This window comes from Leptonychotes weddellii, chromosome 2 (genome assembly GCF_054177405.1).
Source record: "Leptonychotes weddellii isolate Sample4059 chromosome 2, ASM5417740v2, whole genome shotgun sequence".
Classification (NCBI taxonomy): Eukaryota; Metazoa; Chordata; class Mammalia; order Carnivora; family Phocidae; genus Leptonychotes; species Leptonychotes weddellii.
This window is the reverse complement of record NC_138370.1, coordinates 94,980,117-94,988,139: the sequence shown is the minus strand read 5'-3', so window position 1 is coordinate 94,988,139 and position 8,023 is coordinate 94,980,117. Positions and strand designations below refer to the sequence as shown.

The window sequence follows — 8,023 nt, the reverse complement described above, 5'->3', positions numbered from 1 at the left end:
TTTGAGGCACCTCTGCACTGTTTTCCAAAGTGGCTGTACCAACTTGCATTCCCACCAACAGTGTAAGAGGATTCCCCTTTCTCCACAACCTCTCCAACATTTGTTGTTTCTTGCCTTGTCAATTTTGGCCATTCTAACTGGTGTAAGGTGATATCTCAATGTGGTTTTGATTTGAATTTCCCTGATGGCTAATGATGATGAACATTTTTTCATGTGTCTGTTAGCCATTTGTATGTCTTCTTTGGAGAAGTGTCTGTTCATGTCCTCTGCCCATTTTTTGACTTGATTATTTGTTTTTTGGGTGTTGAGTTTGAGAAGTTCTTTATAGATCTTGGATATCAGCCCTTTGTCTATAGTGTCATTTGAAAAAATCTTCTCCCATTCTGTGGGTTTCCTCTTTGTTTTGTTGACTGTTTCCTTTGCTGTGCAGAAGCTTTACCATTCTTATGACCTCACTTCAGAAGCATACACTCTGAAGTCTGTCTATTGTTCAGCTGCATTTTGTTTATGTTTTTGTTTTTGTTTTGTTTTGTTTTGTTTCACAAAAGTCCACCTAAATTCAAAACAAGGGGAAATAGACCTTACTTCTTGATGAGGACTGGCCAAGTTCTGGAAGAGCACATGGGACCAACAATAATGCTTGTGCCATTTTTGGACAATATCATCTACCACAGCAACTCCCTATGAGAAAGGAAAACTGATGACCTGTTTTCATTTTTTCATAAGGAAATGAAAGAAACACTACCACTGTACTTTCATTCTATCTCATAAATAATATGACATGTATGCACATTAAGAACTTCAAATTAAAGTTGACAAGCTTTTATGTTCTTTGTACTAAGTGTCATACTTTTCTCTTATTGGCCCATTGGTAGGTAACTGATCTGGGTAATTCTCAAGGCCTGAATAAGAATAAAACTCTTGTATGTGTTTCAGTCTTGAAAGAATCAGGCCAGTAAACAAGGAATGGCTCTTTCCTGTTCTAGCTCACGCTAACCTTTTGTGAAATAACATTTCATGGAATAATTATGTATACTTAAATGCCCTAGGAAAAAAATAAGATATTCCATGTGATATTTTGCTAAAAATGATTCTTTTTTGGGTTATGGAAAGAAGTCTTTTAGAAGTAATCAAAAGATTTCTGATAGACACTAGACATCAGACTTAATGGATTACTGGCAATATTTAATTTGCCAATTCCAATATTGCTAACCCATTTTCCTTAGTTGGGTGTGCCAGGAGCGGTAACCCCCAAAACCACAGCTTACTTAAACAACAGCTTAATTCAACTGATAACACACATTCTTTTCCCTGAAGATAATTTTTAAAAATTGTTTTAATAGCTGTCTCTGGCTTTAGATCAAGTATTCACTGCTGTCAATAAAATGCAAGATTATCTCATATGGTTTTTCCAGTTCTTCTCCATAAGTCAGGCTTTCTAGACTTTTACAATTTTTTTTTTTTTTAAACTCGGTAATTGAAGATTCTACCAGTATGGGATGGGGCTTACAGTCTTGAACACCAGTAAATCTCTCTGGTCAAACAGTGCTATTTCTTCCTCTTTGCCAATTATGTGAGAAACACAAACCAGAATCAAAAATATTAAAGATGAAACAAGTCTTAGCATTCCCAACTTTTTTGAGTGTGATTTACTCTCTTACAATATTTTATAAATGTAAAGTTACATTAGAAGCAATTTACTTTGAATAAATGATTATAATTTTCAAAGTACAAGGATTTTGAATGTTAGCAGAGTTATCTACAAAACAGTCACTCTACTTCAAGACAAAATTGAACAAGATACTAAAGTTTTTTGAACTGAGATTATTTTATAATTTTTTGAAAATAAAATGTTATTATAGATATAAAGACATTTACCAGTAAAATTTTCCCATCAGGTAGAGCCCAGAAGCATAGCTTATAATGTCCTTTATGGTAGGCTAAGTATGGTGGAAAGTGAATGGGATTTCAAGACAGAGGGCCCAATTCGCTACAGTTTTGAAAATTCATGTCACTCCCCTAAACCCTAGAGTTACAGGATTTCTTTTCCTTTAGTTCCTGCAGTTCTTGGTCACATCACTTCAAAGAAAGAAGAGGTAGACCAGATGAGGAGTGGTGGGCAGCAAAGCAAAGTTTATTGTAAGTACAAAGTTCCGGAAGAGGGAGGGGACCAGAGAAGGTTGCCACCAGAGTTTCTAAGTCTAGAGGTTTTTATGGGCTTATTGGCTGGGCTGTTTTAATCTAATTAACCCTCCATGAGCCAGTCACCCAATCAGGTTTTTGTCATCTATCTATAACATGGGAAATGGTGGAGGGCTCCTTCCAGGGTGGTGTAAAATCCTCTTAAGGGTGGTTTCCTCTTAGGGTGGGGGGGGGGGTGGCCCTTGCCCTGCCTGCCTTTCCTCCAACTATCATATCCGTCATTACTAGTATCTTCACCTATCAAGTAAGACATGATAAAAATTAAATCACACTTTTATTTTATGAATTAAAAATATGTAGATGGGGTTTATTTAAAAATTTAAAAGCACTATATAAATTATATCATAATCACTATTTTTATTATTTTGAATATCACACTGCAAAAAAATGAGCAAATAAGAAATTGTTCTTCTTTTCCAGATTTATTTATTTTTTTAAAAAGATTTTATTTATTTATTTAAAAGAGAGAGTGAGGGAGAGAGCACAAGCAGGGTGAAGGGCAGAGGGAGAAGAAGACTCCCCGCTGAGCTGGGAGCCTGATGTGGGACTCGATCCTGGGACTCTGGGATCATGACCTGAGCCAAAGGGAGACGCTTAACCGACTGAGCCACCCAGGTGCCCTTTTCTAGATTTATTATGTATTTTTTAAATTAGATTTGAAGTTACAAATTGGGAGATGGAAAAAACTACCTGTTAAAATGCTAACCAAAACCCAGTTTTGAAGCATTTTATAACTTATCCTTAAAATTTAGTATAATTAGTCCTCTGCTTCCATTCCAAAACAACATTTTTCAGAAACTCAGCTATTTCACATTTTAATATATATTATGGAGGCAAAATAGTAAGGGAATAGTGTGTCATATAATGTAGGGTTTTGTTTTTTTTTAAAGATTTTATTTATTTGAAAGAGAGAGAGAGAAAGAGCAGCGGGGGAGGGCAGAGGGAGAGAGAAAGAGAAGCAGACTCCCTGCTGAGCAGGGAGCCTGGGCTCAATCCCAGGACCCGGATATCATGACCTGATCTGAAGGCAGACACTTAACCGACTGAACCACCTAGGCGCCCAGGTACAATGTAGGTTTTTTTGAAACACCTTTATGCTAATTGATGTTTTACAAAGAGAGGAACTTGATTATCTTTCTCTTTAGTGTTTAAGGTTTTCTTTCCTTAAAAAAAAAAATCAAACAGAAAGAAGAGTTGGGGAAAGAGCAATAAATAGAATTCCTCAGGCTTGTTTTTGAAGTGGCATCAGCCAGAAAGTAAAGCATGATCAGTTTTTCCAAATAAATGTTGTATATCATAAATTAAGTCACCTCATTTAACAATTCTGCACTGTGTCTCATTGCCCAGTTTGGGCTCATACTTACAGTAGGGAGACATAAATGCCCCTTACACCATATCATCACAGCAATGAGAAAATCATGGATGTGGCAATAAATCACATGGCCAGTGTGGTGGGCATCTATCTCACTAGAAAACTAGCATGCCCTGTTCGGAGTTTCCAGACCATGACGCGATTCTCTGAATTTGACAAGAATTATAGCTATGCTAAAATTCACATTTCCTGCCTGCCCACTGAAGGGAAGTAAAATAATCTTCCCCCTTTAAGCCAGTTACTCCTAGAGTCAAGACAGCACTCACCATCATGAAGTTGTTTGGCAAGAGCTTGAGTCTGTTCCCCAACTCCGAGTCACCACAGTTTGAGTCACTTTGACAAGTCCAGATGGCAAGCATGGGATGGAAAGAATGATCAGATCTGGAGCAAAAAGAATATGATTCAAGTCCAAATTCTGTCACTTAGATTTGCATGAGCTTGAGCACGTCAATCAACTTCCCTAAACTTTAGATTGCTCTCTAAAACAAACTCAGTGCCCTATCACCTAATACCAAAGTGAGAACCCTGTGGAAAACTCCAAGTCCATTTTTGCCAAGATCTACGGTGCTTCCACATCAGCTGAAGGGCTTGCTGACACACAGATGGCTGGGCCCCACCCCAAGAGTCCCGGATTCAGTAGGGTCATGGGTGGGGCTTGGGAATGTGTATTTTGATAAGTTCCCAGGTGATGCTCCTGCTCCTGGACCAGGTACCATCTTTGGAGCACAACTGCTCTAAAACACTATACAAAACATAAGTGAATAACATTAGTATCTTAGTGGGCACCAAAGTAGCTGTAGTCTGTAGTCTGTAGGCGAAACAAGTCTTCTGAAACAAAATACAGCCCATTGCATAAGGCTGCAGCGAGGCTGAACACAACATGCCACCACAGTAAGCAGAAACTTCTCAGATCACTGTGAGGATTACCACACCCCGCCATGTACGTGTTGTGGTGAGATTTTTTCCAACCAGGCACTGCTGTGCTCAACAATCTGAGAGAGGAGAGTGCCTCTCGACACCCAGTTCTTTTGCAAGTCTCAAAAGGCTGTCTTTCTAGTAAAGATCAATTCCCCTGTTTGGAAATTTGACTTTCTTCTTGTTTTTGCTTTTTAAATCCTCCTCATCAACTGATTTCTTCAGTCAGGTTTTGACCAACAGCAATCTGGACTCGGTATTTCATAGAGATATTTGCTAAATAGTGGTACACTTTACACAGAACAAATGAAAGCGCATCAAGCTTCGGCAGTGGGGGCAAATGGTAATCCCATTCCCTCTCATCTAGTTTACTGCTAGTATATATAAAAATACAAAAATTATAGTCTTGAGACTGCTCTTTGGACAAAATTCAAAAATTTCATTTAAAACTTTCAAGGACTCTGTGGAAACATATTTCTCTGTGAAACTAACTTCTTTTAAAGAAAGCCAGAAAATATGGTGCTTTAAGAAAGAGAATTATTAGTTGTAGAATTTACACACACACAGTGTTCCAAGGTAATGTTGAAGTTACCACTTTCTTCAAGTGCCCCTCAAAATAACACATTGGTTTTCTAAATGGATCCTGGACAAAGAAATTCTGTGAAAGTGATCTACTTGTGACTGTGTCTCATGTCTTTTTAAAATACCTCAGGGCTCCAGTCTGCATCAAAAAGAATTGCTTTACTCTGCTCAATTTTACCCCAAATTATTACCCTGCAACATGAAAATTGCAAGGCATTTTATTAACAGAACGAAATTACTCTTTTCCTTCATTAAGACTCAGTACTGTATCAATATAGTTTTACTGCAGATCTACTTGTAAAAACCAAGTGGTTAGAACTTGCCCTAGTCCAGAACCTGGTATCAGCTCCTGAGTCAGCTTTTATATTAATTTCTGGCTTATTAGAAAAATGCTATAGGAGATTTGTGCACAGTAAAGTATAAATCAGATAATGTTGAGAACTAAACAGCATTCTTTCTGACATCATCAGCTAACATGATGGAAAATGAAAGTGATACTGTATCATTGCACTGACAATGTGGATGCATATAAGCTTGCTGAAATAGATGTATCTTAAATTACAGGCTAAATTCTTTAAGGACTTTCCCAAATAACTCTTCAATAGCTCTCTTGAAAGCTTTCTAGTAAACAGACTTGGAGAAGAGACCTCATTCACTTCTGTTTGATTATCTTACTGCAAAATTAATATTGACCATTGGCATAATTAAGGACAATAAATCAACTTGAGAACCAGTCCTTCCATGGGAAAGGGGCACAGAGGGACTATGAATAGCTCTGAATTACAGAATTGAATTCTTGTTTCCAAAATCCACACAATACTCCCTTCTATACAATATGACTACAATTTGTGTCATATGTAGTATTTAATAAGTCAAGACTTGACATTTCTAGCTGCTATTATATTGAATTCCAGGCCTGAAAACACACCCATGCTTATTGCTCAAATGCAGAAATAATGTACAATTCTAGCAAAAAGTATATGTTGTGGTTCCAACTGTATGCATTCTGGACATTCCACACAACTTATCCCATACCCAGGTAAAATAAGCAACTTGTCACTCTGATGAAGTCTCAAATAAACCATTTGATAATTTAAAATGACCTAATGTGATGTGATAAGAAAAATACATCTTAGGAAATATGTAACAAGTTTGCTTAGGACAAAGGGATCAAACAGCTGAAATAGATTTAGTGCCCTAAAAAATGGAGAGTTCCTTGCCCTCAAGGTCCATGGCTAGTGAGAAAAGGCAAGTTCTCTGGCCTTTTTCCATCCCATTTTCTCAGGTTCTGAAAGAAACATGCTTAAACATGCTTAACTTTTTTTTTTTTTTTAGGACCAGGCATCCTGTTAAGGAGCAGGTGTATCCTAGTCAGATCATTTTGCCCTAAACTTTGGGTTATATTTGCATGGGGAAGGGGGGCGGCGCTCATTCAGTTATGCCATGTGTTTAGCTTCCATAAAAAACAAAATGTAAGATGGTCCAAGCCTTCTTTTCATATTAAAGTATATAAATGGCTGTAAGTCCCATTCCTCCTTCATGAATAGTGAAGTCATTCTACATGATCCTGTTTGTATTTTTTTCCATTTTTTTCAAAATATGGGAGCAACATATGTCCGTAAATAATAAACATTCCAAGAATCACTAAACTAAAATCAGTGGGGTACAAACCTTTTGGCACATTATTACATTTCAGTCTTGCAAACTCTCAAGCTCTTGGACAGTTAATCTTGAATTTATCTTCATTTAATTTTTCAACTAGTCCATTGCACTGAATGTTATTTTATTACGAACAAAAGCCCAAACCAAAACAAAAAACACACCAACATCATATATGTATACTATATAAAAATATATATATAATTACATGAAATTATACATAATATAAGTAAATCCATACACACATACACATTTATTTAGTTTTCAAAGATTCTGTTTGCACTTATTTGTTTTATTGATTTAATTAATAATTATTGAGGATCTACTAAGGTCAGGCAGTAATACTGGATAAAGATAAATTAGATATGTTACCTGACTGTAAACCTCACACACTATTAAGAGGAATAGATTTGGAAAAATAATAGGAAAATAAACTTCATTCATAAACAGATAATTACAATGTAGCTTGAAAAGTGCCATATGCGTGTTTCTAATTTTTCATTGTACTACAGACACTAAGCAAGAGATAGTACAATTGAGTTTCCCTAAAAGTTCTTGGTCTAGGTCTTTTTCCTCTGCGTCCAAGAGTTTCCTCATAACTCATTAACTTGTGATACCATCCCTGTCTATCACGCCAAACCACACACTCCAAGCATTAAATATAAAAGTTCATTAAAGCTTTAACTCAGCTGCTCTGCAAACTCCCATTTTTAGCACCAGTTCATTATTATTATCAAATGATTTCAAAACTGCACCGTGCCACAAACACATCCACCTATCAGCAAGCAAAATCAGTTCTGGGGCTTCTCCAGGCACATCAAAGCAAACGTAAACATTTTAAGTGCGCCACAAAGTGAGAATGGCTTTAGAGCCCAGGACTCAAAAGAGCAAAAGCAGTGGCACAAATGCCTGAGAAGTTTCCTTCTAGGGGCACCTGGGTGGCTCAGTTAAGCGTCTGCCTTCGGCTCAGGTCATGCATGGTCCCAGGGTCCTGGGATCGAGTTCTGCATTGGGCTCCCTACTCAGTAGAGAGTCTGCTTCTCCCTCTCCCTCTGCTACTCTCTGTCTGTCTTTCTGTCTCTCTCTCTTTGTCAAATAAAGAAATAAAATCTTAAAAAAAAAAAAAAGACGTTTCCTTCTAAACACAGATTTAATATGCACTCAGTAAGTACCTCTGGGACTGGCTCCGGCTGGGTACTAAGGATTCAGAAAGAAATGAGAGCTGGTGACTGCCGGACAGGATCAGGTAATCTAACAAGTGATAATTCAAATAAAGAAACTGGGATTAAGACA

The 8,023-nt window shown here is 37.2% G+C and overlaps 1 long non-coding RNA gene across 3 annotated transcripts in view; it reads right to left on the bottom strand.

The window, feature by feature from the left end:
- The window catches only part of LOC145720132 (uncharacterized), a 361,125-nt gene that overhangs the window by 198,335 nt on the left and 154,767 nt on the right, over positions 1–8,023 (bottom strand). Inside the window, exon 4 of one of the 3 annotated variants that reach the window (XR_014142902.1) lies at positions 3,852–4,316. The exons of the other annotated variants lie outside the window; for them this stretch is intronic. This is a non-coding gene — a long non-coding RNA (uncharacterized LOC145720132). Of the gene's footprint in view, positions 1–3,851; positions 4,317–8,023 lie in introns of those variants that run through there. 3 annotated transcript variants of the gene reach the window in all.